General features: G+C 39.2%; 1 protein-coding gene across 3 annotated transcripts in view; it reads left to right on the forward strand.

The window, feature by feature from the left end:
- Positions 1–27,691, forward strand: part of LOC106526858 (alpha-1,3-mannosyl-glycoprotein 4-beta-N-acetylglucosaminyltransferase C) — a 196,234-nt gene that overhangs the window by 85,525 nt on the left and 83,018 nt on the right. For 2 of the 3 annotated variants that reach the window (XM_014021570.1, XM_014021571.1), the window contains one exon: positions 14,759–14,824. The gene's annotated coding sequence lies outside the window, so the exon portion shown is untranslated. Of the gene's footprint in view, positions 1–14,168; positions 14,441–14,758; positions 14,825–27,691 lie in introns of those variants that run through there. The other variant, XM_014021572.1, reaches the window with a different exon arrangement.

Consider the following 27,691-nt stretch of genomic DNA (forward strand, 5'->3'; position numbering starts at 1 on the left):
TAATAATACATTCCATTTGGTGGCACCTTTCTCTCAAGGACACTGAACAGGCAACAAATAGAATAAAACATAAAATGAATAAATTTTGCAAATAAAAACATAAAATACGCATTAAAAACGGTAACAAAATCAAACTACAAAACTTAAACTTAATATCAGCTGTGGTAAGTGATCCTGAAGAGGTGAGTCTTTAAACTGGCTTTAAAAAGAGGAAGAGAGTCCAGGTTCCTTATTTCAGAGGGCAGTGAGTTCCAGAGCCGGGGAGCAGAGCAGCTGAAGGCTCTGTTCCCCATAGTGGTGAGGCGGGCGAGGGGAACAGTGAGGTGGAGAGACAAGGCAGATCTAAGGGAGAAGAAGTGGCAACATGGAGGAGATCAGACAGATATGGTGGGGCAATATTGTGAATGGCCTTAAAAGTATACAGAAGAAGTTTGAACCCAATACGAAATTTGACAGGTAACCAGTGAAGCTTGTAGACAATTGGAGTGATGTAAGTAAGTAAGTAAATTTTTATTTATAAAGCGCCTTTCACAGAAATATATTCAGAAGGTGCTGTACAATCATTAACAGTACAAAAATGGTGAAAAGAATAAAATGAAACAGAAAAACAGAATTAAACATAAGCAACGAAAATTGAAACATCAAATAAGGAATTAATTTCTAAAATTGTAAATCAAACACAAGGTCAATGCAGGTCAAAATGTACAATAATACACAAAAACATAATGAATGTGAGAGAGAAAAATATGGAGTAAGTTCAATAGTAAAGAAAACAAAGATTAGCGAAGCATTCACATTGGAGGTAGGCTGGCAGTAATGGTGAAATGGTTAGCTAAACGCTTGAGAGAAAAAGTGAGATTTTAGGAGTGTCTTGAAAGAGACAATGTCATCAAGGCAGCACAGATTAAATGGGAGTTCATTCCAGAGCCTGGGGGCCACAGAGGAGAAGGCACGGTCACCTCGGGTCTTAAAGCGAGCGAGTGGAACCATAAGGAGATGTTGATCCTGTGAGCGTAGGTCTCGTCTGGGGTTGTAAGGGGAAATGAGACTTTTAATGTATTCTGGGGCTTGGCCATGAAGAGCTCTGAAGGTGAGGACCAGGATTTTGAACCGGATTCTAAAGTGAACTGGAAGCCAGTGAAGTTCTGCTAGGATCGGGGAGATGTGGGTGAATTTGGATGTTCGGGTTAGGAGTCTCACTGCCGATGTGGCTAGGAGGGTGTTCTAGTGATGATACGGGCTGAAGAGTTCAGAACCAGTTGAAGTTTACGAAGGGATTTATGAGAAAGACCTAAAAGAAGAGAATTACAATAATCAATACGGGAGGTAACAAGACTGTGAACAAGTATAGTGGCAGAATGAGGGAGGAGCGGAGACGGTTAATGCTGTGAAGGTGGAAATATGCGGACCTGGTGATGGAGTTAATGTGAGACTGAAATGATAAAGTACTATCAAGGATGACTCCCAGACTCTTAATATGAGGGGAGGGGGAAACATAAAGGCTATCAATTAAAATGGGAGAACAGTCAGCTTTGGATAATGTTGCTTTTGTACCTATAAGTAAAAAAATCAGTTTTATCACTGTTGAGTTTAAGAAAGTTAGAAGAAAACCAGGATTTGAGTTCATTAATGCAGTTGGAAAGAGAGGAGGGCGGTAGAGCAACATTTGGTTTACTAGAGAGGTAGAGCTGGGTGTCATCCGCGTAGCAGTGGAAGTGAATATTGTATTTACAAAAAATGTTACCAATGGGAAGGAGGTAGATGATGAAGAGCAGGGGCCCCAGGACAGAGCCCTGGGGCACACCAGTGGTTACAGTGTATGATTTGGAAACAAATGATTGGAGTTGGACAAACTGAGATCGGCCAGACAGATAAGATTTAAACCAGTCAACGAGTGTGAGAGATGCCGATGGCAATAGTGTCAAAGGCTGCGCTCAGATCAAGCAAAATGAGAATAGAGAGTAAATCAGTCTGCTACCATGAGAAGGTCATTAGTGATTTTTATTAAAGCCATTTCACTGCTATGGAGGGGTCGAAAACCAGGCTGGAATTGGAACTAGTGAAATTATGTTGTCCATCGGTTCAGATTCAGCTGTTTACTCCATCATACCTTGTTGTTGTTCATACATGCAACACTTAATTGTGAATACTTGTTGCATAATTGTGAAATTCAAGTAATGTTACAAATGATGCACTGTCCTTTATCCCTTTTTTAGTCTTTTATATGTTAAAGACAGTGTAGTTAGTGGGTAGCAAGTGGACCTTTGAAACACAGTCCTAGTTTCTATTTATTCATCCAAAAAGTTTATATAATTTGTGTTTAAGAATGATATTGAAAACAATGCCGCTGCTATTGTATACTCTTTTGTTTTGAATATAAATTCTATATTTGTATTACTGCCTAACCCCATGATGTTAACCATGTTTTGACCTGATTTATAAATGTATACAGGCTTGTGTGCTAAACACAATCTTTAAAATCATTGCTGCTATGTAGAAATTTATAGATATATACATTTATAGTCATCCTGTTGACTTTAAAGGGGTTACCTCACTGTTCTGTGTTAGCAAACAGCATTCATGAGGGAGTCTGTGAATGTATTCTTACTGGTTTATGAGCTGCACAGCCCTGTCGCTTGAGCATTTTTTCCCCCACAATTTTTTCCAACTTTAACAGTTGCAAATCAGTAAGACACCACCTTTAGCGTTTTAAGCTCGTTACTGCTGCTAGCCCAGCTGTAGATTCAGTAACTCCCTACGCACATATTTTCTCTGCCTGTAGCACATTCTGTGCCACACTTTCTCCACGCGCATGTAATCTGCATTAGCTGGTGCGCTGTGTGTATGAAAGCAGCCTGTGTGTGAATCGGAGGACCTGTCCTGAGCGTTAGCTGCTGGTGTGATGCTGGTGAGTCTTCAGACAGCCCCCATTGGAGCTGGAAGGCAGCTCTGTCAGGTGTGGAGAACTCTTCCTGTCAGCCCTGCCTCGTAAAATTTAGTGCTGCAAGATGAAGCCCACGACAGCTATCCATGTGGGGAGGATAGGATGGAAGGAGAAAGAGGGTTATCCATAAAGCTTTCTATCTGCTGTGTCTATCTACAGAATCTATTTGTCTTAGTTTCTTTGTCTTTGTTTGTCTCCAGGGGTGCAGCTCGGCTGCTGTGTGTCGGTAGTGAAATATTCACAGGACGTGCGGGGAGTTTGACGAGCTGCTTTGACACCTCCACTCTCTCCACCCTCATTTTCATTTCCTCTCTTGTGTCGGCACTTTAGCTCGCAGCTCCTCAGGTCTGCTGTGCAGCGATGAACTGTATGCTCAGTACATTGGAGATAAAAAAGAAACTCATTGCACACTGCTTTTACATTTCCTACCTGGAAAATAGAATGTTAAAAATAGAAAGGAAAAAAAAACAGCATATCCACAGGAACATAATGTCTGGAAAGATTTTCATTTGAGCCTTTATCACCAGTCTGTGAGGGCTTTCATGCTAAAATTGGCACCTTATTGTATTCTCTTTGAGATTCTTCTCACCTTTTTATAATGGAGGCACTTTCAATCTAAATTTAAAATCTCTTGGAAATTCACTGCTGGGTGTTCTCGTGACATATCCCATTGCGTCTCTCAATTTCCCCAGCGCAATCTGAGATGTAATTCACCTGAGAACAGACTTGGAAATGATATAAAAAATCAAAGTGAGAGAGACAGAAAAGGTGTTCAGGTGTGAAAAGCAGAGTTCGTGTGAATTTTACTCGCCGCTGCATTGCAGTCTTGTGCATTTAAAATCATATGGCTGCCAACATTTTGCATTCCCATCAATATTCTTTTCAGCGCTGCTTTGCGTGCAGCGACAAGAACTCTGAGGGATAATTTCACCTCTGCCTCATACTGAAGCAATCCATTTCTAATAAACATGAAATTAGGGGGGGTGAACGGTTATTAACTTCTCATGTGTTCAAAACAACAAAGCAGCTATCTTGACAGAAGGTTTGCTTGAATCCATATCTGTAAGGCGGCATTGATCAACTCCTTGCTCTCTGCGTAATTCTCAGCATCTTTCTGCAAAGTAATGATTAGCCTCGGGGTGGGGGATGGGGGGGAGGTAAACAGCTTGAGAAGTTGCAAATCCTTTTTTTTCCCCCGATAAGTTTCAGCAGCCACCCTTGTTAAGTTATCATCACACAGTCGAGGCCTTTATTTTCAAACTGTTGAAATATCAATATGGGTTTAGGAGTCTCCCTGAAGCAAGGTCCTCAGCTAATTATATCTGTAATCACTTTGTACTGTAAAAACATAAGCAGCAGAGGGGGATAAGGAGGGCTACGTTGCTGTTTAAACGAAGGCCAGTGGAACTTTATTTAACAAAGCTAATTAGGTCAGAGCTTTTTATCCTCATAAAACACAGCAGCTCTATGCCATTTAGTTGGACCACTTACAGCTCTTTTGCCTTTAAGCAGAGTTCGACTGTCTTGGAGTGTGTGAGAGGCAGGAAGGAGAACTTAAGTGGAAGACAGAGCACCGCCGCTGTCACCGTGGCTGCAGCAAACAGGTATCTTAAATTGTTTTCATTGTTTCAAGTCGATCGTACAATAAGGAACATAATGGGATTCAGAAGATCTTTGTGCCAGGAGTGAATTCCAATAGTGAAAGCTGCCAAAGAAGTAAGGATCCATGAGCATCATCAGTCTTTTATCTTAATGCTGTGATCTTCTCTGCTGAAAAGTGTGAGTGGGGTTCAGTCACTCGTGTCCCAACTGGAGCAATTTTCCTCTCACGATTTCTTGGATTGGTGTCACAATAAATGGATACACTATAAAACGTAAGAATTTTTACAGTTTTCATACACCATAAGACCTCTTCACACTAGATGGCAATTCTGCTATGCTGCTCACAAACTGCACATGTTGCTGGAATGTCCTGATGCATCTCAGTAATCCAGGTAAAAAATCAAAAAGAAAAAAATTGTATAGGTCTTCTGGACGGGTTCTTCTCTAATGAAACGTTTCGTCTCTCCTCCAAGAGACTTCTTCAGTCTGAGAGTTTCAGGCAAAATTCAGGCTTTTAAGCACTGCCTCCATGTGACTGATACTCACATCACATGGCTATCGTTCACACCTAATTAACACCTATTGTTAACAGGGGTTGGAGTGATACAGGCAATAGCAGCGCTGTAGGGGGGAACAACTGGAAACGGAGGCCTCCACCTCTGTTTAATGATGGACGGTCTTTCTTCACAAAAATGGCTTCTTTTACTCCTCTCTCAAACCAACGTTCCTCTCTATCAAGAATGAGAACATCCTCATCTCTGAAAGAGTGACCGCTGGCCTGTAAATGAGTGAAAACTGCAGAGTTCTGGCCACTAGAATTAGCTCGTCTGTGTTGGGACATTCTTTTGAACAGTGGTTGCTTTGTTTCCCCGATGTATAACTGGTCGCAGTCCTCCTGGCACTTAACAGCATATACAATATTGCTCTGTTTGTGCCGGGGCACCGGATCTTTGGGGTGAACCAGCTTTGCCGTAATGTGTTTTGGGCTTTGAAAGCTACTGGGACATCATGTTTAGAAAATAAACGTCTCAGTTTCTCCGAAACACCCGCAACATACGGAATAACCACTGGTTTGGGTCTGGGTTGTTGGAATATAGCTGTGTCAGGCCAAATTTTTAAAACCTCATTCAGTGTGATGACTATTACCGGTATCTTTTTTAAAATCTTTTGCCAAATGTTATTGACCTTTTTTAACCAAGCAAATCCCATCTATTTTGCAAAGCAGGCCTAGGCCTGAAGGCAACCTAATGTATGTTTTTTGTCTGTGGGAGGAAACCGGGGTACCCAGAGAAAACCCACACAAGCATGAAGGGAACATGCTAACTCTCCACAGAAAGACCCTGAGTCCAAACTAGGGATTGACCCAAGGACCTTCTAGCTGTGAAGCATCAGTGCTAACCACTGATCCATCATGCTGCCACATAGTGTTTTTATGCCCCAAGATGGCCTCTTCTGCTTTGATTTATAGATCAGTATGTGCCTTTGGTGATACTACCATCTACTACAATCATGATTGCAGTGTGGACCTGAGACCAGCGTGCCAGTTCTGTCTCAAATTCTTGATGACTCCTTCTTTAAGATGCTGCCACCATGTTCCATGAAGGGCTTTGACACGCTGCCACCTCAGCACCATGCATGCTCTGGTTTTAATGTCAGGGCCACTTTTATTTATATACCCCATTTAAAAACAAGGTCAACCAACGTGCTTTACAAGCTGGTTAAAAACAAACAGGAAAACCCAACTATAAAATAGACTCAGAAAATCACACATAAGAACCAACAGGTAAAATGAAATAGGCTGGAAACAAACTAAAACAAGGGAACTTTACATCATAAAAACTCAAGCTGAGCTCAAATTAAAAGCCCGTGTTATTTTATTTATTTATTTTTTTCAGAAAGAGACTGCATAGACTCTGAAAGGGGTAGAGTCCCAGAGTTCCAGAGTTTGGGGACTTCCACTTCAAAAGGCCAATCCCCTCTATGCTTTAATGTAGCCCTCAAATTCAGTAAGAGTGTCTGGCTGCACAATCTCAGAGCTTTTTTGGAGTTATGCTTTTATTCTTGTCTTTAATATTATTTTGTTAAAAATAAGAATTCTTTAAATACTATAATGCAATTATGTCATCTCTAGCTAATAGCTTCTGTTACAAACAGCATCTTCATAAGTTAATTGCACAATTTAGATTTTAAATGATACAAGATATTTTAATGGAATTGCAATAACTTCAACAGAAAATTCTAAAAAACTGTCATTTCTGCAAACCTTCAGCTAACCAACGGAAACTGATTTAAATTAGCAGGATAAATAGGTAGGGGCTCCCATGCCAGGTTATTCCTAGGTGACAGGCCAGATAAAGAATGATTCAAAAGACTCGTATAGAAAAAACAATCAAGGAACTCAGTGTCCCTTGACTAGATGTGGGTTATTGGGGCCACACTTTGGAGCCAGCCCTGGGGGAAGGGCTCATCGATAGGTCTCTACCCATTGGGCTTGGTTGGCCTCAGCTCAAAAGAGCTATGTGGGTTAGCCTTGCTGTGGAGGTGCTGGACGGTGCTCCAACTGGGAATTCCTTTATTCTGCTGGGGGATATGGGTAACGATAATGTGACCAGGAGGGGCAAGATTTGGAGAAACAGCCTCTGTGATCTGAACCTGAGCAACCTGTTCTGTTGTTGGACTTGTGCTAGTCACAGTTAGTTCATCACAAACGCCATGTTTGAACATAAGGACGGATGGATGAATGAATGGATGGATGGATGGATGGATGGATGGATGGATGGATGGATGGATGGATGGATGGATGGATGGATGGAAGGAAATGTTTTTAAATGACTGACACTCCTTAGTGTTGTATGATAAGGATTCTGTTTTTTGTACCCAACTCATTCAAATCAGTGAAATATATTGTATAAAATACCCAGTATGTATTATTTTTTTCATACAGATAGACATTTATGGGGTACCTTCCTTGATCAATAAAATGTAACAAACGCAATTTTCATGTGAAACAGACAAACAAATAAATAATTACTGTTTTCTCATTGAACGCACTGAAAAGTAAATAAAATTGATAATTTCAGTAGATTCAGAGCAGCGTATTGTTTAATAAAAAAATGTGATGAATGAATGAACACGTCACACACTCCATTTAAAGTAAATAGTGGCAGAAGAAGCACTTTATTAAAATGCCATTGAGGTGACAGATGAATTAAAGAGAGGGCCACTCTTGACAGGCAAGTTCTCATTACTCACTTGCTTCTCCCTTTGAATTTTAAGCCGGAGAAGTCGTTGTGAATTTGTGGCATCTCTGTGAGTTGTGGTTCCAAGGTGGTGACTGCATGTCGTGTCCATCCTCCGTGTTACTCACATTTGTGTCCGTCCCCAGGGCCCGTCGTCTAAAGAGCCTGGATTGAAGTAGGGGCTTAGACGAGCCCTGGGAGAAATTGTCACAGTGACCTGATTTTTTTCACGTTATTCCCTAGATTGCATGCTCATTTTCACATGTTCCCCCTGGTTTTATTCTGGAAAACTACTGTAATCAAAGCCCTAGCATTCCAAAAAGGAATGCGCATGGCCTGCCGCCTGTCACATTCGAGGTTTAAACTGATATTATCTTGTGCTGAGAGGAGACAAAGTTTCTAGATGTTTTCATGAAATGCATTTATGCACAATTATGTGTGATTTTAAGACTTTGCAAAATATGTTACCACTCAAAGACTATTAGAGACAGGACTGTCTATTACTTTTTATTTACTGTTATTTTACCAGGCAAATCCCATTGAGATCTCAGATCTCTTTTTCAAGGGCGGCCTGGGCCTGAAGGCAACCTATTGTACATGTTTTTGTGTTGTGGGGGAAACCGGAGTACCCGGAGAAAACCCACGCAAGCACGAGGAGAACATGCAAACTCCGCACAGAAAGACCCCAGGTCCGAACCGGGGATCGAACCCAGGACCTTCTTGCTGTGAGGCGTCGGTGCTAACCACTGAGCCGTCGTGCCGCCAATTACTACCACAACATTTAGCATAAAACTGACTGAATCAGAGTAATTTTCAAAGAACTTTTATAATGAGTTGTAGATTTAAGGGCAGGGATTACTTTCACTAAAATCCTTCCAGTGGTTCAAGAGATATTTTGCTAACAGACAGACAGTGAATCTAATATTTAGCGACAATATTTTAAACAAAAAACGTAATGTGTGTAAGGAGCATGTGTATGAATCACAGCACTTTAGATTTAGACTTTATGTTCAAATTTAAAGCAATTTTGTGTTGGCTAATGTGGATTGGCTGTGGTAAACTTTGTTAATCGGTTGTTGATGTATATCCATAGATTTATTTCAGAAAGTTTTAATAGGATATTTCCAGGGCTTCATAAAGTATCTTTTTCCTGACATGGTCTGTGGAAGTAGGACCCAGAAATACAAACTGACATGAGGAGCTCAAGTTCTAAAATTGAAAAGCTATTAACAAAAACAAAAAGCTGATGTGGTCACAACAGCTACAAATCAAAACTTGAGTAGACAGCAGACTTGGTGTGAAGCACACACATCCAGACTGAAGGTGAAGTGAAAACAGAGTGGCTTTATGGACAGAGGCTGTTAAATAGAGTGAAAACACCTGGGCAAAATTACAACTGGGAACAGGAACGAGTGGATTGGGCAGGAGCGGCGGAGCAGAAACTAACTTAGGAAGAAGTTGTAGAGGGCACTGGGGACACGGGAAAATAGCTGAAGCAAATAGAAATCAAGAAATTGAAACAAGAAGGAAAAAACTTAAAGGGCCAATATTATGTGTTTCTCAGGCATATATTTAAATACTATACCATAATAAAGTATCTATGTCACCTTTAGTTATTAAAATGCTGTTTTTGTGTTTAAATAGAAAATAAACTTCTCATCACTTCCTATTCTAAACCCCTTGAAATTGGCCTCTGTCTCTTTAAGAACCACATTCGCTTCTGTCCCGCCCATTTCAGTGCGGGGGGTCGTGCTCTCGCAATGATGCAGTTTACCTGGCATCTGAAAATACATTTCCTCAAAGGTATTTTGAATCTGAAAAGAGCTTCACTGAGTGAGTAGTGGAGCTCAGCAGACAGTTTCACTTTCACTTTCAGTTTCACTCGTTTACGGTACTTTGTTACTGCCGAGAGCCTGCAGGAGTCATGGGCGGGTTGTGTGGGGTGGGGGTGGGGAGGTGTATTCCGTGATGAGGAAGTTCGGCTTAAAGACACGTCCCAGGAGTGTTTCTGGTCCCAAAAGGTGTTTCTGGTCCCCACCTGTCATTTTGCTCCTCATCATGGCTGCCTAAAAACGCTGCAGGATTTCTCAAACATGCATGAATGAGTCAAAGCAAGGCTTTGGGCATGTTTTTATGAGAGTATAACATGATAACATGATATAAAACTCAAAAAAGTTGATTTTACATGATATTGCCCCTTTAAAACAATGATCTTTACTCCACTGAAAAAGCTACAAAAAAAGTAACTCATAAAGACAGATCCTGGCACGCAAAGCTTGATGTCAACCATTATTTCCACTCATTTTGGTATAATACTAATACTGAAATACTTAAGCTCAATATTTGTCAAATGGACTAAGCTGTAGTTTATTATGTTTGGTAAGGTGAGTGGTTGTGACAGCTATGTGGTATTGGCTTACCTTCAGAACTTGATCAGTTGGTACATCCAATAATCATTTAAAGTTTTTTAAAAATTTGTCAATTGATTCACGAAGCCTTTTACTAACAATCAACCAGACAAAAACAGACAGGCAATAATAACACCAATGGCAGGGTAAGATTTTATGTTCTTTGAGCTACAGCAGCCACAGTTTGAGCGGCTGGCAGATAGGTGTTCTCTAAGATATGGTTTTATTGTTAAACCTGTCAGATAATGGTCTCCATTATTAGAGGCGACGTGGGACGTCTGAGTGATCTGATTGCAACTTTCATCATCAAACTGCACATCTTCAATATCCTCGTAATAGCAAAGCATTGTGGAGAGTTTCTTCTCACAGCTTATCATTATCATCTCCCCGCGATCTGAATTATTATTAGTGATTGATCCCCCAGTCACGTTCAGCCCGATCTTTTCATGCCAGCATCTGGATTTATTTGGTGCTACGCTGTAAAGCTACAGCTGCTCTGCCTGTTAGGACAATAAATTACTCCAATTAGGAGCTGAACAAAAGAAGCTGTGTGACACCACAGCCCACTGCCGTGCCTCTGCATCAGAATGCAATGAAATGAGGCCTTACCGAAACACCGACTCCATCTTTCTCTGATCAAAATGCCACTCTGTTCCTAGAAATATATGAAGTAAAAAAAAGTAAAATAAAAAAAAACAATTGCTTTGCATGGCTTGCATCATGTATCCCCAGCCCTGGGAGGTGCTGGTGTATAAATTAAATAGAAAAAGTGTCAGTGTTGGAAATCAATATGTGCTACATTGTGTAATTGCTGGGTGGATGATTAATTGGTGTTTGCATCATGAGTTGTGGATACATCTAGGTTTTCTGGCAGCCGCCTGCCATATCAATGGCACCGGTAATGAAGGCAATAATGAGGGACGGTTCAGGAGGATGCAGAATGGAGGGAACAAAGAGAACATCTGTGTCTCTCCATAGTTAGAGTGTAATTGTGACCATATTTCATTTTGCTCCGTGGAAGCTAGCCCCGCTACCCTTGCTGTCGACTTTCCAGAGGGAAGAGACATTTTACTTGCCACCGTAATGCATTTAGCATCTTTAGCAACACAGGTGGTCCGCCGTGCGGTGAGGAATGTAGGCCGGCAGCCTCTGTCATGCCCCCCCCTTACGTGTCGGCCTGGCCACGCCGTGCCTTTTGTTTCACCGCTCGCTGTGAGAATGCCATTAAGCCGGCTAAAGTTTGACAAGAAAAATGAAGAGTTCCATTTCCTGTGGCCTCGAGTGTCTTACTGAATAACGAGCGCGTTGCCCGGACCCTGCTTTGTCTCTCCTACCTCTCTGCCATCAGTGATGCTCCTCCCCACTAAGTTCCTATCCCCTGGGAGAGAGTTGTCTAGTCTATAATTTGCCTCTTGCCTCTGGAAAAAAAACCATCATGAGAAAAGCCCTGTAGGAGAATTAGATCAGTGAAGTGATTTTCTTTTCATTTCCTCACCACTGAGAATGAGGGGGTGATCTTTTTAAACCACATCTTTATGTGTGCATGTTTTATGTGTTTGTTAGCAAAATAACTCTTGAATTAATGGTTAAGTTTTAATGAAACTCAGAAATTAAGCATTGGAGGTTCATCTACAACTGATTGAATTTTAGAGGATCTTACATTGAAGATTGTTGCCACAACTAAGTGATCTTAGCAAACACTGAAATGACTATATGTCAGTCTGTTCTACAGATTTTGAGCTAAACTGTCATGTGGTAGTAGTTGACAGCCATCCCATTCAATAATTTGATCGGTACCAGATTAGAGAAGAGCTTTGTTTAAAACTTTGGTAATAACTGTTAGAATGGTGTTCTGTCATTTAGAAAAACACCTCATAAACCACTGGACATGTTTTCTCAGTATGATCAAAATGTAATGAATGAATGAACATACATAACTAATAAACATTTGGAGTCAACCCAACTCAAAATGGCTGCTACAGCTAATCAATCTTAGCCCATGAAAATGGCTATAATTATATATTAAATACAATATTTAATAATTATATTTTATATATTATATTATATTCAAGGATTTTCATTCCAAATGAGTACTACATGAGGAATGAAAGATAGATACTAAGGTCACAGTTGTCAGCAAAACATAAATAAATAAAATAAAATAAGCTATAAGAAGACAAAGTAAAAAGAACATAATGTGTTACACATGGAGTTTTTTATTTATTTTATTTATTTAATACTTATTTATCCAGGTAAACTGTTTGAGAGCCACTTCTCATTTACAAATAAGACCTGGCATGCACTGAGTGCATTGTAATATACAAACCTACATATTCAGCCATGGTAAAGTGATTGTAAATTTTAATCGTGATTAATCGTGATTAAAATTTTTAATCTATGCCCATGCAGCACTAAAATTAATCGGAGTTAACTCGATAAATTTCACATCCCAGTCAAATTTACACATACTGAGCCAGTGTTTGGTTTGATAGTAGCTTAAAAGTTGTTCATTATGTACAATAATTCATCAACAGATGATATAAAACCTCTAAGATCTGACAAAATGGTTATGACCAATAACACACGTTCTTAAATTACAAGTCGGACATGAACGGTGTTAAACACACTTTTCTTGTCAATTAGTTATTTTTTAAGGAACCCTCACCTGAGTCTTTAGTATAAAGGACGTACTGTCCTTTAATTGAGGATATATTTTGAGAGAGAAGATCACAAGATGACGGTACTATGTGTGCTGAAAAGCATGGCAGTGTTTTCCACATCTGTTATTAATCATCACAATACAGAAGCATTGAATCAGTGCTATTAGTGTTTGCCTGTTTTTTTTATGTTTGTCATTTCGTTTGAACTCCTTTCACAGTTTGAAAAAGCCAATTCAATAAATACATCAAAACCTCAAGGTAAAAAAAAACGATACTAAAAAGACTAAAATAGCATTTTGATTGTCTTTTTAACAAATTTTAAACAAACACAATTAAAGTTTTAAGATTTCTGAGGATTTTATAATAAAACATTCAACTAAGTTGTCAGTATATATGTCACGCAGTAAATTTTGGGCTGCCGAAACCATTAAAAACAAATAAAGAAAACCTCACAATTTCCACACTCTTTTCACTTCTTCAGTGGTTTTTAAAAATAATGAAAGAAGAAGCCATCTCTCTGTTGGCCCACCATCTGTGTGGAGAGCCATCAGGGTTGGGTGCTATGTAAGCCAAGTGGCAGAAGAGGGCGGGGCCATGGCTGCTCTGATTCCTGGCAGTGCAAACTGGTAAAATGTTGGCATTTTTAGCTCCAGTTATTAGAAAGTCATGTGGAAATTTTTTGGACAGCGGCCACAACAGTTGCTTAAAAGATTTTCCTGTTGGTTTTATTATTCTGAACATGTTAAAGTGCCCCCACCACAGCACAAGTGGATGTTGACCTCCTACAGCAAGCCATTAGGAAGAGCGAGGGAAGTCTGGCACTGATTCCTCACCCAGACATTTTGTTTGTGAGCAGTCTGACACAACTGACCTCCCCTTGGAGCGGCATGGTCATGACTGGAAGAAGCTCCCCGCTTATTATGGCAGGAGTGGTATGGTAATGGAAGACAAGTCTGCCTGGTGGCGATAACGCCGCAGGAGTGGATAGCCTATTATCCACCGCTGTGTGGTGGTAGTAATGTTGAGACAGAGGGTGTCCTATATGTTATGGTGATGATGCATTTTGAACGGGTAACGCTGTTATATATCAACAGATGATAATGGCAGGAGAGGACATCCTCCAGGGTACGGCCATAACGCAGAGAAAACAGTTCGGGCGGAATATTGTGCGCCGCGCGTCGATGTGGGTTTAGAGTGATAAATTAAGGGGAGTGGCGTGGTTTTTCTTTTCTCCCTGTTATAGTAACAGAAGGCCAGTCTGTGTGTTCAACGAGCACATATACCCAGAGAGAGAGGAAGACAATGAGGACCGTGTGTGTACATATGTGTGTACGTTTGACAAACAAGAGGCACACAGCAGAAAGAGAGCCTTAGTTAGCTGTCTGCTTGGCGCTCCGCCGCCCCTGTGATGCATGTTTATGGCCCATCATCTCCAGCCAATTACCTTGCCCCAGTGTAAAAGCGTGGCGCCTTCTCATCACAGCCATCAGAGTCTGAGTGTGAATACAAAGAGAGACAGTTACCGTTTCTGGACATCCTTGGCAAAGCGCTCTTTCCTCAAGGGGCTCGAAAGATTCATCCAAAACAGTAAGAGACCGTCTGCAGGAGTCTACGGCACTTTTGGGAATTCACAGCGTTTTTTTTATTTTATTTTTATTGTTTTTGTGCGTAAACCTTTGTGTGTATTAGTGCGGCGCTGCTTGTGTGATTTCGAAAAGTAGCTGTGAAAACTTTCTACATCTTATGCACTCTTTGTATTGTCACCATCTTGCGCAGTAAACATCCTTCACAGTTTGATTCACTGAGTGTGTGTGTGTCTGGTGTAAATGATGTGCGATCATGATGCACTGAGAAGTGAACAGCTGTTTAATAACCTTGGCGTGTTCGGCTCCTTTTCTCTGCCAGGTACAGCTGAAGCAGATGTGTTCATGTGCTCCATCCATGCCAACCTCTCCATCTAAATCTCACAAGGTAATCTTTTTTTCTTCTTCCTTTATTATCTGCTTCTTGCATGAGCTTCAGATGTGTGTTCTCGTACTCCGGCGCAGCTGCCTTGCCGAAAGAGGAAGTTGCCTTGCAGAGAAGTGACTTTCTAAAAGGTAAACAGCACCAAACTCACGGCTCAGCTGCGAAGAAGTCTAATTTGCTTTTAGCAGGGAAGTTGTTTTCAGCCCTCTTGACACTGAGAAGAGTGACCTTACACGAAGCAATGCTTAAAAGCTTCATGTTTGGATGATTTCTCTCTGAAATCAAAAGTCCTGCAAGGCAAGACAAGTGGTTTAAAAATATAAATAAATGTTTTAGTGTTTCCGTTTAAGCTTCATATCCACACAGTGGGACTCTTTGAAGCTGGGAGGCTGTGTTTGTTTTGGCTGGAAAAAGGGGTGCTCATGCCCAGTGGGGCTTATCAGGCACAGAAAATATTGACCGCCAACAGCTGCACTTTGGCAGAGATGGAGACAGAGTACTAGCATACAGTATGCAAGTAAAAGTACAGTTACACTATTGATAATTTACTCCAAGCCCAAGTAATGCTTGTATAGAAATCCTCTTAAGTCAAAGTAAATATCAGGCAATAAAATCTGCTTGAAGTAAGTTACTCAGTTAGATTTTTTTGTATTTTTTGCAACAAAAGAACAAAGGAGCTTAAAAAAATAACAAAAAAAACTCATAATTTAACATGAAGTTATTAAAAAACACATGTAAATATATTTAAAACACTTAGAGAGAATAAATTGTCATTTCAATTCAGGCCATGATGCTCAACTTATTGAATAATGAAAGAAATCACAAAACAGGAAGTAGAAAACCTCTAAAACTACCTGCCTCGTTCATAATGTTAGTATAGTTTATGCTTGTGGCTACAATAAAACAATTTGAGCTCACAGAGGAATGACACAGCATAAACATGAATTTTAAACACTGGACAGTTTGTGTCACATTTCTATTAGCAAAAACTTCAGTTTTTTATTCTGATTATCATGAGGTCCTGATTATCTAATTTGACTTTTGACATACTTTGTTTTACTTAGACCAGGTCCTGCCCACCTTTTAAATCTTTGACGTGTTTTTAAAATGTGATTGGGAGTTAATGATGCTCTCTGTTTATGGTTACATTATTTTATATTTAGCATAATTAATAAGTATTTAGCCTGCCACCTGACACCATTAACCAACATTAGCAAGTTCAGGCACTGACTAACGAGTTCAAGTCTGACTAATTTTACCAAAAAGCCTCCTATTAATTGATGAAAGCTTTGATTTATTTTTATTTTTTTACTTTTTTTGGAGGGGTGGGAGGCGGGCAAGATTTTTTGAGTTTTATATCATGTTATAGTGTAATGTCATTCATTCATCAAAAACATACCCAGAGTGTTACTTTGACTCATTCATGCATGTTTGAGAAATCCTTGAATTTCCTGTGGTAGCAACTTGGAGCTGCCTTAATATTTGCTGGTAAAAAAAACACCACCCATTTTGCACATAGCTCCTCCCCCCAAAGCATTGTTTGGAAATGTGCTGAAGTGGGAGTGTCAGAAACGGGGGTTCTCAAAGAGACAGAGGCCAGTTTTAAGGGATTAAGACAGACTATGATGCAATGTCTAATTTATTTTTGATTTATAGTGTTTTCATAACAAATGAAGCTAACATACACACTTGACTGTGGCATAGAATTGAATTTTGTGCCTGAAAAATACATAATACACCTCCCCCCAAACCTCTTGAACTTACAAATCAAACAAATTTGTTTTAAACCTCTCACCACAGGCTACAGGTCAGAGTCTCTTAGGAGAAACTCTACAGGGAAAACTCCTTTTTCACATCTTTTCATCACCTTTAGTCAAATCACAAGCTGACTGCTAGGAAACAGATCCAGTCCCTGCAGGTGTTATGGTCCACGTTTCCCCCACAGATTTTTATGCCTATTTTTTTTTACTTAGTAACATATGGAATTTCAAATGTACCTAAGTATAAAATCTGAAATAAAACATAGTGAAGTAAAAGTAGAAGTACAGATTGGATTAACTTCCCTTTTCACACTTGCACAGTCCAGGCAGCAGTTGCAAACCGGCAGTCATATTGACAAACACATTGCTCTTCTGTGCAGGACTGCATATCAAGCTTATGCTGTTTGCTTTCTTAGTTTATTGCAACCGAATGCTTTTGGAAGGCAGAACTGTATAAAAGGGTTGAAGCGTGATGAGGGGCAAAGAAAAATGGGCTCTTGTTTAGGTGAGATGCAAAAAACCCAGGAGCCTCTGAGTTTCCTTTAAATTGAGACTACAAAACAAACTGGCAGAGCAGCTGCTGAATGAGAATGTGTGTGTATTTGTATGTGTGTGAGTGAGTTTTTCTCAATATGCTGTAGCCTTTCACTCCCTAAAGTAGCCTGTGTAAAAATCTGCACAGAGTGGTTTGATTTGAGTGTTTACATGTCTATAACAGCCTTGAACAATGGTGACCCCATGGATTGTTTATGTAGTGTTATTGGACTATGCTATGATGAAGCTTACATTTTGTGTGATATTACCAAAAATAAAAGGTTTATATTATTTCAAATAACACTTCAACCAACTTAAACCATTGCATTATGTCATGCTCAGAGTATGTGCTGTAAATGACGCTTAGCTACTACCTATTGGCAAAAATTTGGTGATATGATACATATCACACATAGGTTGTGATGCAATATATTGCGATATAATGCGATACATTAGGCAAGACGATATATTGAGCTATATTGCCATTTTTTTCTCCAAAAATTCTACTTTTTAAAGAACTCAGTATGTTTTATATGTATTTTATTTGCTTCTATTTCTTTTTGCATCCATGTTTTCAATAGTTGGGGTAAATGTACCAGATAATAGAAAATTAATATTATTTATTATTAATAATAATTATCAATATACAGGGGTTGGATAATGAAACTGAAACACCTGTCATTTTAGTGTGGGAGGTTTCATGGCTAAATTGGACCAGCCTGGTGGCCAATCTTCATTAATTGTACATTGCACCAGTAAGAGTAGAGTGTGAAGGTTCAATTAGCAGGGTAAGAGCACAGTTTTGCTCATAATATTGCAATGCACACAACATTATGGGTGACATACCAGAGTTCAAAAGAGGACAAACTGTTGGTGCACGTCTTGCTGGTGCATCTGTGACCAAGAGTCTTTGTGATGTATCAAGAGCCACAGTATCCAGGGTAATGTCAGCATACCACCAAGAAGGACCAACCACATCCAACAGGATTAACTGTGGACACAAGAGGAAGCTGTCTGAAAGGAGTGTTCGGCTGCTAACCCGGATTGTATCCAAAAAACATAAAACCACGGCTGGCCAAATCATGGCAGAATTAAATGTGCACCTCAACTCTCCTGTTTCCACCAGAACTGTCTGTTGGGAGCTCCACAGGGTCAATATACACGGCCCGGCTACTGTAGCCAAAGCCAAACATTGGTTTCAATGGTGCAAGGAACGCAAATCTTGGGCTGTGGACAATGTGAAACATGTATTGTTCTCTGATGAGTCCACATTTACTGTTTTCCTCACATCCGGGAGAGTTAGGGTGTGGAGAAGCCCCAAAGAAGTGTACCACCCAGACTGTTGCATGCCCAGAGTGAAGCATGGGGGTGGATCAGTGATGGTTTGGGCTGCCATATCATGGCATTGCCTTGGCCCAATATATACTGTATGCTAGATGGGTGTGTCACTGCCAAGGACTACCAAACCATTCTGGCGGACTATGTGCATCCAGTGGTTCAAACATTGTATCCTGATGGTGGTGCTGTGTATCAGGATGACAATGCACCAATACACACAGCAAGACTGGTGAAAGATTGGTTGGATGAACATGAAAGTGAAGTTGAACATCTCCCATGGCCTGCACAGTCACCAGATCTAAATATTATTGAGCCACTGTGGGGTGTTTTGGAGGAGCGAGTCAAGAAACATTTTCCTCCACCAGCATCACATAGTGACCTGGCCACTATCCTGCAAGAAGACCACTGTGCAGGACTTGTGTATGTCATTCCCAAGACAAATTGATGCTGTATTGGCCACAAAAGGAGGACCTACACCATACTAACAAATTATTGTGGTCTAAAATCATGTGTTTCAGTTTCATTGTCCAACCCTGTACAATATATGTGTGGCAGCTTTTAGATTTTAATATCAATTATTATTATTATAAAAAAATCATCATTCAACATTCTAACAATAGCCTATATGTTGTGCTGAAGTTCAGTAAATGGATGACAGATTCAGCCAGCAGTACATGGTGCTAATGTGTACTCATAATGCTGATGTTTCAGCCACTCTCTGGCTCCTCAGGGGAGGAGCAGCCAAATGGCTGGCTGACTGCTGCCACCTAGAGGTTTGAGGCTAAACTACAACATGAAAATGAACTGTTAGCATGAAAGTTGACATTCTAAACCTTAATTAAAAACCGATACAGAACTTTAGAGAATCCATACAGTATTGGGAAATGAAATATCACGATATTTCAATGTATCAATATTTTCTTACACCCTTACTACTACCACTTCAAATTGTCCCCAACACTTTGTGCTAAAGTTTGAGTTAAATACCTTACCCAGTGAGTACATTGGGAAAGCACACAACCACAACACTTTTTAGCAGAGTAATTGTTAAATAAATTGACTGAATTAGTCCAGTTATGATGGCAGCCGTTCAGGAGTCCTGAAGGTTTGGCAAATGATTGATGATCAAAATCTATCTGGTGGTTCATAAGATATTTTGCTAACAGGAAAACATAGTTGATTTTTTTTACACAAAGAACTTCCAAAATCCATTAGCACAATATTTGTTTGTCAATTTTAGATCATCTATGAAACTGACTGAGTTTTATTCCTTTTTGTGTTTTTGAAGGTTTGTTGGCTGTGGCAGACATCTCGATTTTGTAGATCTTCATTCAGTAATTACTTAATGCAAGTTTCAATTGAACAGTTGGTTGTTTATGAGATGTTTTAGGAAGAGTCAGACTGAAAACAGAAAAATAAGACATTTTTTATTAGAAAAATCAATTTGAGGTAATAATAAAGTTCTGCTTCAGTAAATTCTAATAGCTATACCACATTCTATACTTTCTTGAATTTTGAGTCAACCACATGTAATAATTCATAAATCTATTTGTCTGCTGCTTCTCTTCCACTTTTCCGCAACATTTTGAAGTGATGCACTCTAGAAAATTACATATTTGACATTCAGCATCAGTGTGGTCTTGAAACAGTTTAAATCAAGGTGATCCTCCACGTTCTCATCTGTTAAAATGGCATGCATGTGTGGGTGGGCATTAAAGATTCATGCAAACAGCTGTTTTCGTCTACAGAACAGCGCAGCACGGCTGGGGGCTTACATCTGAAAACAGGGCGGAATGGAGGAGCAGAGTTTTGAAGAACATCACATACAATTAGGACTACTTATTTTCTGGAGGTCGACCAGTAAGGCTTGTGCTAATCCGTAGAAACCAGGGCATTCAATAGCTTTGTTATGACGTTTGTTTGTTTAAATGGTTCATAAAGGTAGTTTCAACCACTTTGGTCTTATCTGCATTCAGATCAGCTGTTAGCTCAATAGTTTTGTTGGACATAAACTGTTTCTCCAAACTTAGGCATCAAGAGCCATCTACAGGTAAGATAATTGTTCAGTCATCATTTCAAACTAGCTGAACTATCACTTTAATACTGTATTTGTAAATGTCCCTGCTTTTTAATGGACTTAGTATATTGTTGTGGATGATTTTGATTATTCAAAAGATGACAAAAATACAGCCAACGTGATGAGTTGACAAATCAGTCTGAGATCTCACGACTGACCACACGACACAGCTACCATAAACAAACTAGGGTTAAAATTCCTATTACAGTAAAGAAGAAAAACTCGAAAATAAATTTTTACCTGAGATTTTTTCAAAAGATCCTTCAGTTTTGTCTAAAATGACCATTTAAGGAACAGTGTGCTGCATCGTGAGTCCGCTGCGAGACCAGAAGGAAATGTGTAATCAGAAAAAGAACAAGTTGATATAGGTCAATTTAGTCATTTCCATACAACGTTTTGCTTGACATTTGCCTGCCTGTTGAGTTGTGAAGCAGCACACTCGGAGAAAGGCTTGGGAGTAAGGCGCGCATCTATTTAAGCTGACATTTTTAGGTTGTTGCACGATCAATACAGTGATAATGTATGATATTTGCCGACAGCAGCGCAGCCACCGAATGCAAAGGCCGAGTTATGGGTGTTCTGCATTAGGCACATACTGTGTTCACAGTCAACGTGTTGCCGCCATCATTCCCCCTCCTGAGTTCGCTGCGCGCCCTGACTCTTGTGTTTACGCTCACATTTGTTTTGTCTCATTTGCACCGTAGCTCCTCCGTATCCCGATGCGCTCGTTCCACTTTTGCCCCTGAGTCGAGGGAGACTGAAGCGAAAGGCTTCATTAATGCAGCGCTGAATCCTACACGCAATGCATGCGCGTGCCTTGTCCTCACGAGCTAGAAAAATGCATGAAATAACCTATAAGGATGCAGCAGGATGGCATTCTCCCCTCGTCTAAGAAAGACCACGGCCTTGTGACAGGGTCACCGCAGTGACCATTTGGATGGTAATGTGACAGGTTGATTGCCAATTTTACAGGCCACACAAAGAGTTCGTCTCTGAATCAAAGTGCAGCAAACACAAGGAATATGACAAGCTCCCCCCCTTCCCCCTTTTTTCATCGTCAAAACTGTATTCTCAGTCACAGTGCTCTGGAGGGTGGGGTGATCGGTTTTTACCCAACATCACAAAGTCATGCCTGACTTGAAGCTGCCTGCCTTTCTAAACAATGAAACAAGTTATTCCTGCTGGGTAGTGCTGGAATAAGCAGACGATCAGAAATAACAGCTGGTTGGCTTTTTTATTTTTATTTTTTTCTGATGGTAAGCCTCCATCGCTGCCTGTCATTCGGTGTACTTCAGCAGCTGTTCAGCGACACTCAATCTCTGCCAGTTCTGCTCTTTAATGATTCTCATCAGCTGGATAAATGCATCATAATATAAACATAAATAAGAGGGCTGTAAAGATGGGTTTTTTTTTTTCAAATTCACATTAAGAGACCTACAGACTGTGCAGTAACAGAGGTGTCAAAAGTATTCACATTCATTACTTAAGTAGAAGTATAGATACTAGGGTTTAAAAATACTTTTTTGGAAGTAGAAGTATCAAGTCAAGCTTTTTACTCTAGTAAAAGTATAAAAGTACTGGTTTTGAAACTACTTAAAGTATAAAAGTAAAAGTAATGAACACTTTAAAAAGCCATTCAGGATAAAAGCTTTTTTTTATTTGAAAATAGATATTTTTGTATTTAGCAACCAATCTGAAGATGTTTAATTTTAAAAATACTTAAATCATTTGAACTAATTAATGAATAACAACACGTTTTAATTATTTAATGTATAAAACCCTCACATTATACTAAATAAATAAATAAATAAATAAATAAATAAATAAATAAATAAATAAATAAATATTGTTTTATTCTAGATCTTTTGAAGAAAAAAACATGTTGGACTGATCTCAAAAAGACTTTATTTATCCTGAAATTAAATCARTTTGTTGCTGAAAATTTCATAAAACACAACTTTAGCCAGGATCATCTTCACTGTAGGCTTCATCTGCTACAGTCTGACCTGCTGGATGTGATGTGATTTGTGTCATACAGGTGTGATGGAGTGAGTTCAATCCAATAGGATGTCAGGATGGTTTATATTTACACTTCTCATCAACCACAATCAAACACACTGTATCCATGGGCTCCATGTGTCTGGATGGATTTCTATTTATTTATTTCTGAACAATGAAAAGATGGAATAAAAATGAGTCAAAGTTAAGTAGAAATGAAATACTTTTTGCATTTTTAAAAAGTAAGGAGTGAAAAGTACAGATAATTGAATTAAAAGGTAAGAAGTAGAAGTAAAAAGTAGGCTGAAAAATAATTACTCCACTAAAGTATATATAACCAAAATTACTACTTAGATAAAGTAACAAAGTATTTATACTTAGTTACTTGACACCTCTGTGCAGTAGTAATGGAGGAAAATTTACAATGAAACTTTTTGAAATTGCAGTGTAAAATTTAACATGTTTTAACCTAATGTATATATTATTTAAAAAACTGTTTGTGAAAAATAAATATCTGTTTTACAACCCCAATTCCAATGAAGTTGGGAAATTTTGTAAAACATAAAAACAGAATACAATGGATGTGCATTTTTTAACCTATATTCTATTGATTACACTACAAAGACAAGATGTTCAAACATATAAACTTTATTGTTTTTTTTGCAAAATGTTCACTCATTTTGAATTTGATGCCAGGATAACATTACAAAAAAAGCTGGGACAGAAGCAACAAAAGACTGAGAAAGTTGAGGAATGGTTAAAACCACCTGTTAGGAGCACTCCATAAGTGAAAAGTTTTATTGGTGTGTTTCATGATTGGGTATAAATGGAGCATCCCTGAAAGGGTCAGTCATTCATAAGCGAGGATGGAGCGAGGTTCACCACTTTGTGAACAATTAATTGTGTGAGCAAATAGTCCAACAGTTTAAGAACATTACATTAAATGCTGAAAGCTACATACGGGTTTTGGAGAAACATATGCTGCCATCCAAGCAAAGTGTTTTTTTATGTTTATTTCAGCAAGACAACGCCAAGCTCCATTATTTATGTGTTACAACAGTGTGGCTTCACAGTAAAAGACTAGTCTGTCCTGCCTGCAGTCCAGACCTGTCTCCCATTGAAAATGCATGGAGCTTTATGAAGTGTAAATATGACAACAGTACTGTTGAGCAACTCAAGTTGTTCATCAAGCAAGAATAGGAAAGCTACAAGGCTTCAACAATTAGTGTCCTCAGTACCCTAACACTTAGTGAGTGTTGTTAAAAGCAAAAGTGATGGAACACAGTGGTAAACATGTCCCTGTTCCAGCTTTTTTGGAACGTGTTGCAGCATTAAATTCACAATGAGTGAACATCGGCAAAAAAAACAAACAAAAAACAACAACTCCATGTTTGTTTACATTTTGTGGAGAAGGAAGTTGCGCTACATGTCTTGTGTCTATTCTTTCAGTGAGTCTTAGTGCAGCGCCCCCACAGGCAAGGGGAGGAACAGGTTGTTCACAGGGTTTAGTTTGTTTGACAAAGTGCAGTGTGAATGCACACTGCACCAACTGAAAATTTGAACAAATCTGGTCATTTTGGTTCCTAGTCAAACAAAGTCTACCGGACTATCAGGTGTGAGTACGAGCTTAATCTACTCATGTATACTTAAGAACATGTTTTTCTGCTACACAAGCTGTCGTTATCTTATATGTACAGTATATTCTGGGGTTCATAAACATGAAGTGTGTTGTAGTTTTTGGCAACAATTATTAAAATTTTGGGGCTTTAATTTTATCCAAATTCAACAGGAATACAAATGAAAATGATTATTTTTGACACTTGTTGGGTTTGTGTTAAGTGATAGGAAGCAGGGTAAAGACAGAGGAAAATAAACTGTTCATCACTAAAAAATAGTTTTATCAATTTCTCTAAATGTGAACATGGAAAAATTGATTTAATTTTTTCACGCAAGTAAATATCAGAGCTTTGGTAGATTTTTAGTAGGGTGCTATCTACACCCACGTTATATTTTCTGACAATCTGGAAACACTGTCAGCTCTTCAGATTTCTTTTTGGTGTGAGGAGAGGCTTACGGAGCTGGCCTCGCAGGGAACGTCAATTCCCTCCGACGCTCAGGGACTGAGAGTAGCATCTTGCCCCAGAGTCAGTAAGGAGGGGAGGAAAAGTGAGGCGAACGCCAGGAAGACTAGGAGCCTAATGTTGATCTGTCATCAGCTGGCTGCAGATCAAAAGAGCCACATTGGCAGGCGGAGCAAAAAATACACCGGGGCCTCCGCTCTGCGCCAAGACCCAGCTTCTCTGAGGTAGACAAGCACACAGGGCCCTGGCTCCAGGCGAGGAGTGTGTGCATCTGCTTCCCATGTGTTTATGCAAGTGTATTTCAGGGGAGTGCAGAGGTGTGGGCACATAACGTCTCAAGGCAACGACCTGGCTTCGTGAAAATGTCACCAGAATCTGAAGCAGGGGGCAAAAAAGAGGAAGCTTGAAGACTGGAATGGAGAAAGTGTGATTAACGGACAAAAGCAGAAAAACTCAGAGTGGGAGAATGGGAGGAAGAACAATAATGGCACAAAGACAACGATGCAGGCTTCCTTTGTTGTACACCTCAGCAGCATCACCGTTCAGCTGTTGAGTGGGTTCAACGACGGGTCTAAACTGCAGTCCTCTGATGTTGTTGTTTACCTTGTTTTCTTACTTTTAGTTTTGATAAAAATGGTTGAAGACATGTTGCACCTTTTGTACAATTAAACAAAACAATGTGTTCTCATTTGAAGATCAACTGAACCCGTTTAGCTTTCTCATTCTGTGAGCCAATGGAACATTTTGTGGATAAAAATTGTTACAAATGCGCGAAAAGGGGCGAGCTCACATTTATCGGGACAACGATGATTGCTATGGGAACACCATTAAAATTGAACAAACTCAACCAATAAATCGACACTGTTATACAGACCTGAGGCATTTGCTCTGAACTGATTTGTGTTCAACTTTCCTTTAGGATCATAGAAGAAATTTTTCACAAAAGTTAACGTTCTAAATCTTCTTTTGGAAATATTGAGTTTGCACAATTCCAATGAGACTTCCAAAGTAACCTCAGCGTTTTACCTCTTCACCTGTGACTCAGAAGAGTTGGGCTCTGCTAGAACTCATAACTGTGATTGGTCTATTTTTGTTACAAGTGTAGAGTTAGGGCTTTGTTCTTATATTGTGGTCGAGTTTAGCCCCAAGACTTTACCTAAGGCAGCCTGTGTGTGCAAGTCAAATTGCATCTCATTACTGTTTATTTATTTATTTATTTATTTATTTATTTATTTATTTATTTATTTATTTATTTATTTACTTATTTATTATTTTAGGTCTTTTTTAGGAGGTCAATGAAATGGAGTGAAATTAAATATTACTTAGTTATAAAATAAAATGAAATTCAACATTATGTTCACCAGGTAATACCTGGTATTGCATTTGCAAAAATTAAAATAACAAGAGTGACAATCGTACTTCTTCACCTGCTACTATAAAAGCATCTCTGACATGCATCCACACACGGAATCAAAGACACCAGGTAAAAACGGAAAAGGTAAAGTTCTTCTCCCTTTTTTTAAAGTTCTCCTGAAAAGAAATGACAATTAAAAGCTGTAAGAAAGAGAGTGGACAGAAGTAGAGTCATTTTTGGGGAGGAATTAGAGGTTGGATGGTGTTAAAGCAAAAGTTGCACATCATATAAATAAGCTGTGCCAAGATATTTTAAGTATAATCGGACAATTTCCAAAACTGATCGTAGAATTTGGTTGTAAACAAAGAGTATTTGCTGTTTTCTGGCACATTTGTTTTTTTATGAAAACTATGATTAAAGTAGCATAAACCCCTAAACAATCATATATTTATGTGGATATTGTGTCAGACACTTACACTTTTAATCAAAACAATAAAAATTACACATTTTGACTGCTATTATGGCTTTCAACAGCTAATATTCAATCAGTTGCAGTTTGAGTACATGTTGAGATAAATTCAGAGTAACAAAAGAAAATGGTTTTATGTAAGAGAGGCTTGAATTTCACTGGTATTTGTCATCATCGCACATTTTTCATAAATTTCAGCAAAATACTTTTCATAAAAAAGAGACTGACTAGGGAGAATGGTGTGCCTGGTGTAGCATGAAGTCAAAAGGCATTTGCTTTTCATCTGCTTACAATTTTTAGCTCATTCTCTATAAGGTGGCAACAAGAGATCAAATACTTGAAGTCTGCTTGAAGAATACTTTTTATTTCATTGCATTTAATACTTCTTTTTTCATTAACAAACGGGGGAAAAACATCCTTTAAATGAATGTCTGCTTTAGTTATGTAAGGATTTCTGTTTAACATCCAAAATATGATACTGAAGAAATTCTACCATATCCACGAGTTAGGCCAAGTCTCATTTCCTCTAGTGCCTCTCCTTTCCCTGTCTCTTCTGTCATTCTTTGCCCCTAACTTCAGGTTACAAAGAGTCGTGTTTGGACAATCCACTGTGACGCGGGGCACCCCTATAGGAAGCCATATGTCATGAGCTGTTGATAGTTCCTTTTAGATTCCCAGAGATAATACAGTTCTGAAATATCCAGCAAACATCAGCACATGTTTTATATTTAAGCTGTTCTTACTCTGAATAATGATTCAGCCAAACATGATTCAGGATGTGGATGTGTGATGGGTTGGGGAGAATTTTGAGCTTGCACAAATCTTCAGCTGCGAGGTTTGTGAGGGTTTATCATTGTGGTGGCAGCATGTAGGGGGTCCTCAGTGAAGATTGGGGTACCAGTGGCTGCTTGTGATGTTGTGGTTTGGTCATTATTATTTTGAAGCAGGACTGGAAACTCTGGCCTCATGTGTAGGCCATAAGTCTGATGTGAAACAAACTAGCGCAGACATGACTTGTGTGTTGAGAACTTGAAGAGCACCGCTGCATCCTGACACAGTGGGAGTCATGATAGGACAGAACCGGGGGTGTAATCTGAGGTGCTTGTGGTAGGATCTTTGTTGGAATGTCCTGCAGACATTTATGTACAATGAAACAAAAGGATTTTGGGGTGCAGTAACATTTATTTAATTGTTCTTTTAAATTTTACAAAAAAATGTCAAAATCTCTAAACTACTAGAATTTACTAAATAAACAATAC

This window comes from Austrofundulus limnaeus, unplaced genomic scaffold (assembly GCF_001266775.1).
Source record: "Austrofundulus limnaeus strain Quisiro unplaced genomic scaffold, Austrofundulus_limnaeus-1.0 Scaffold297, whole genome shotgun sequence".
Taxonomy (NCBI): domain Eukaryota; kingdom Metazoa; phylum Chordata; class Actinopteri; order Cyprinodontiformes; family Rivulidae; genus Austrofundulus; species Austrofundulus limnaeus.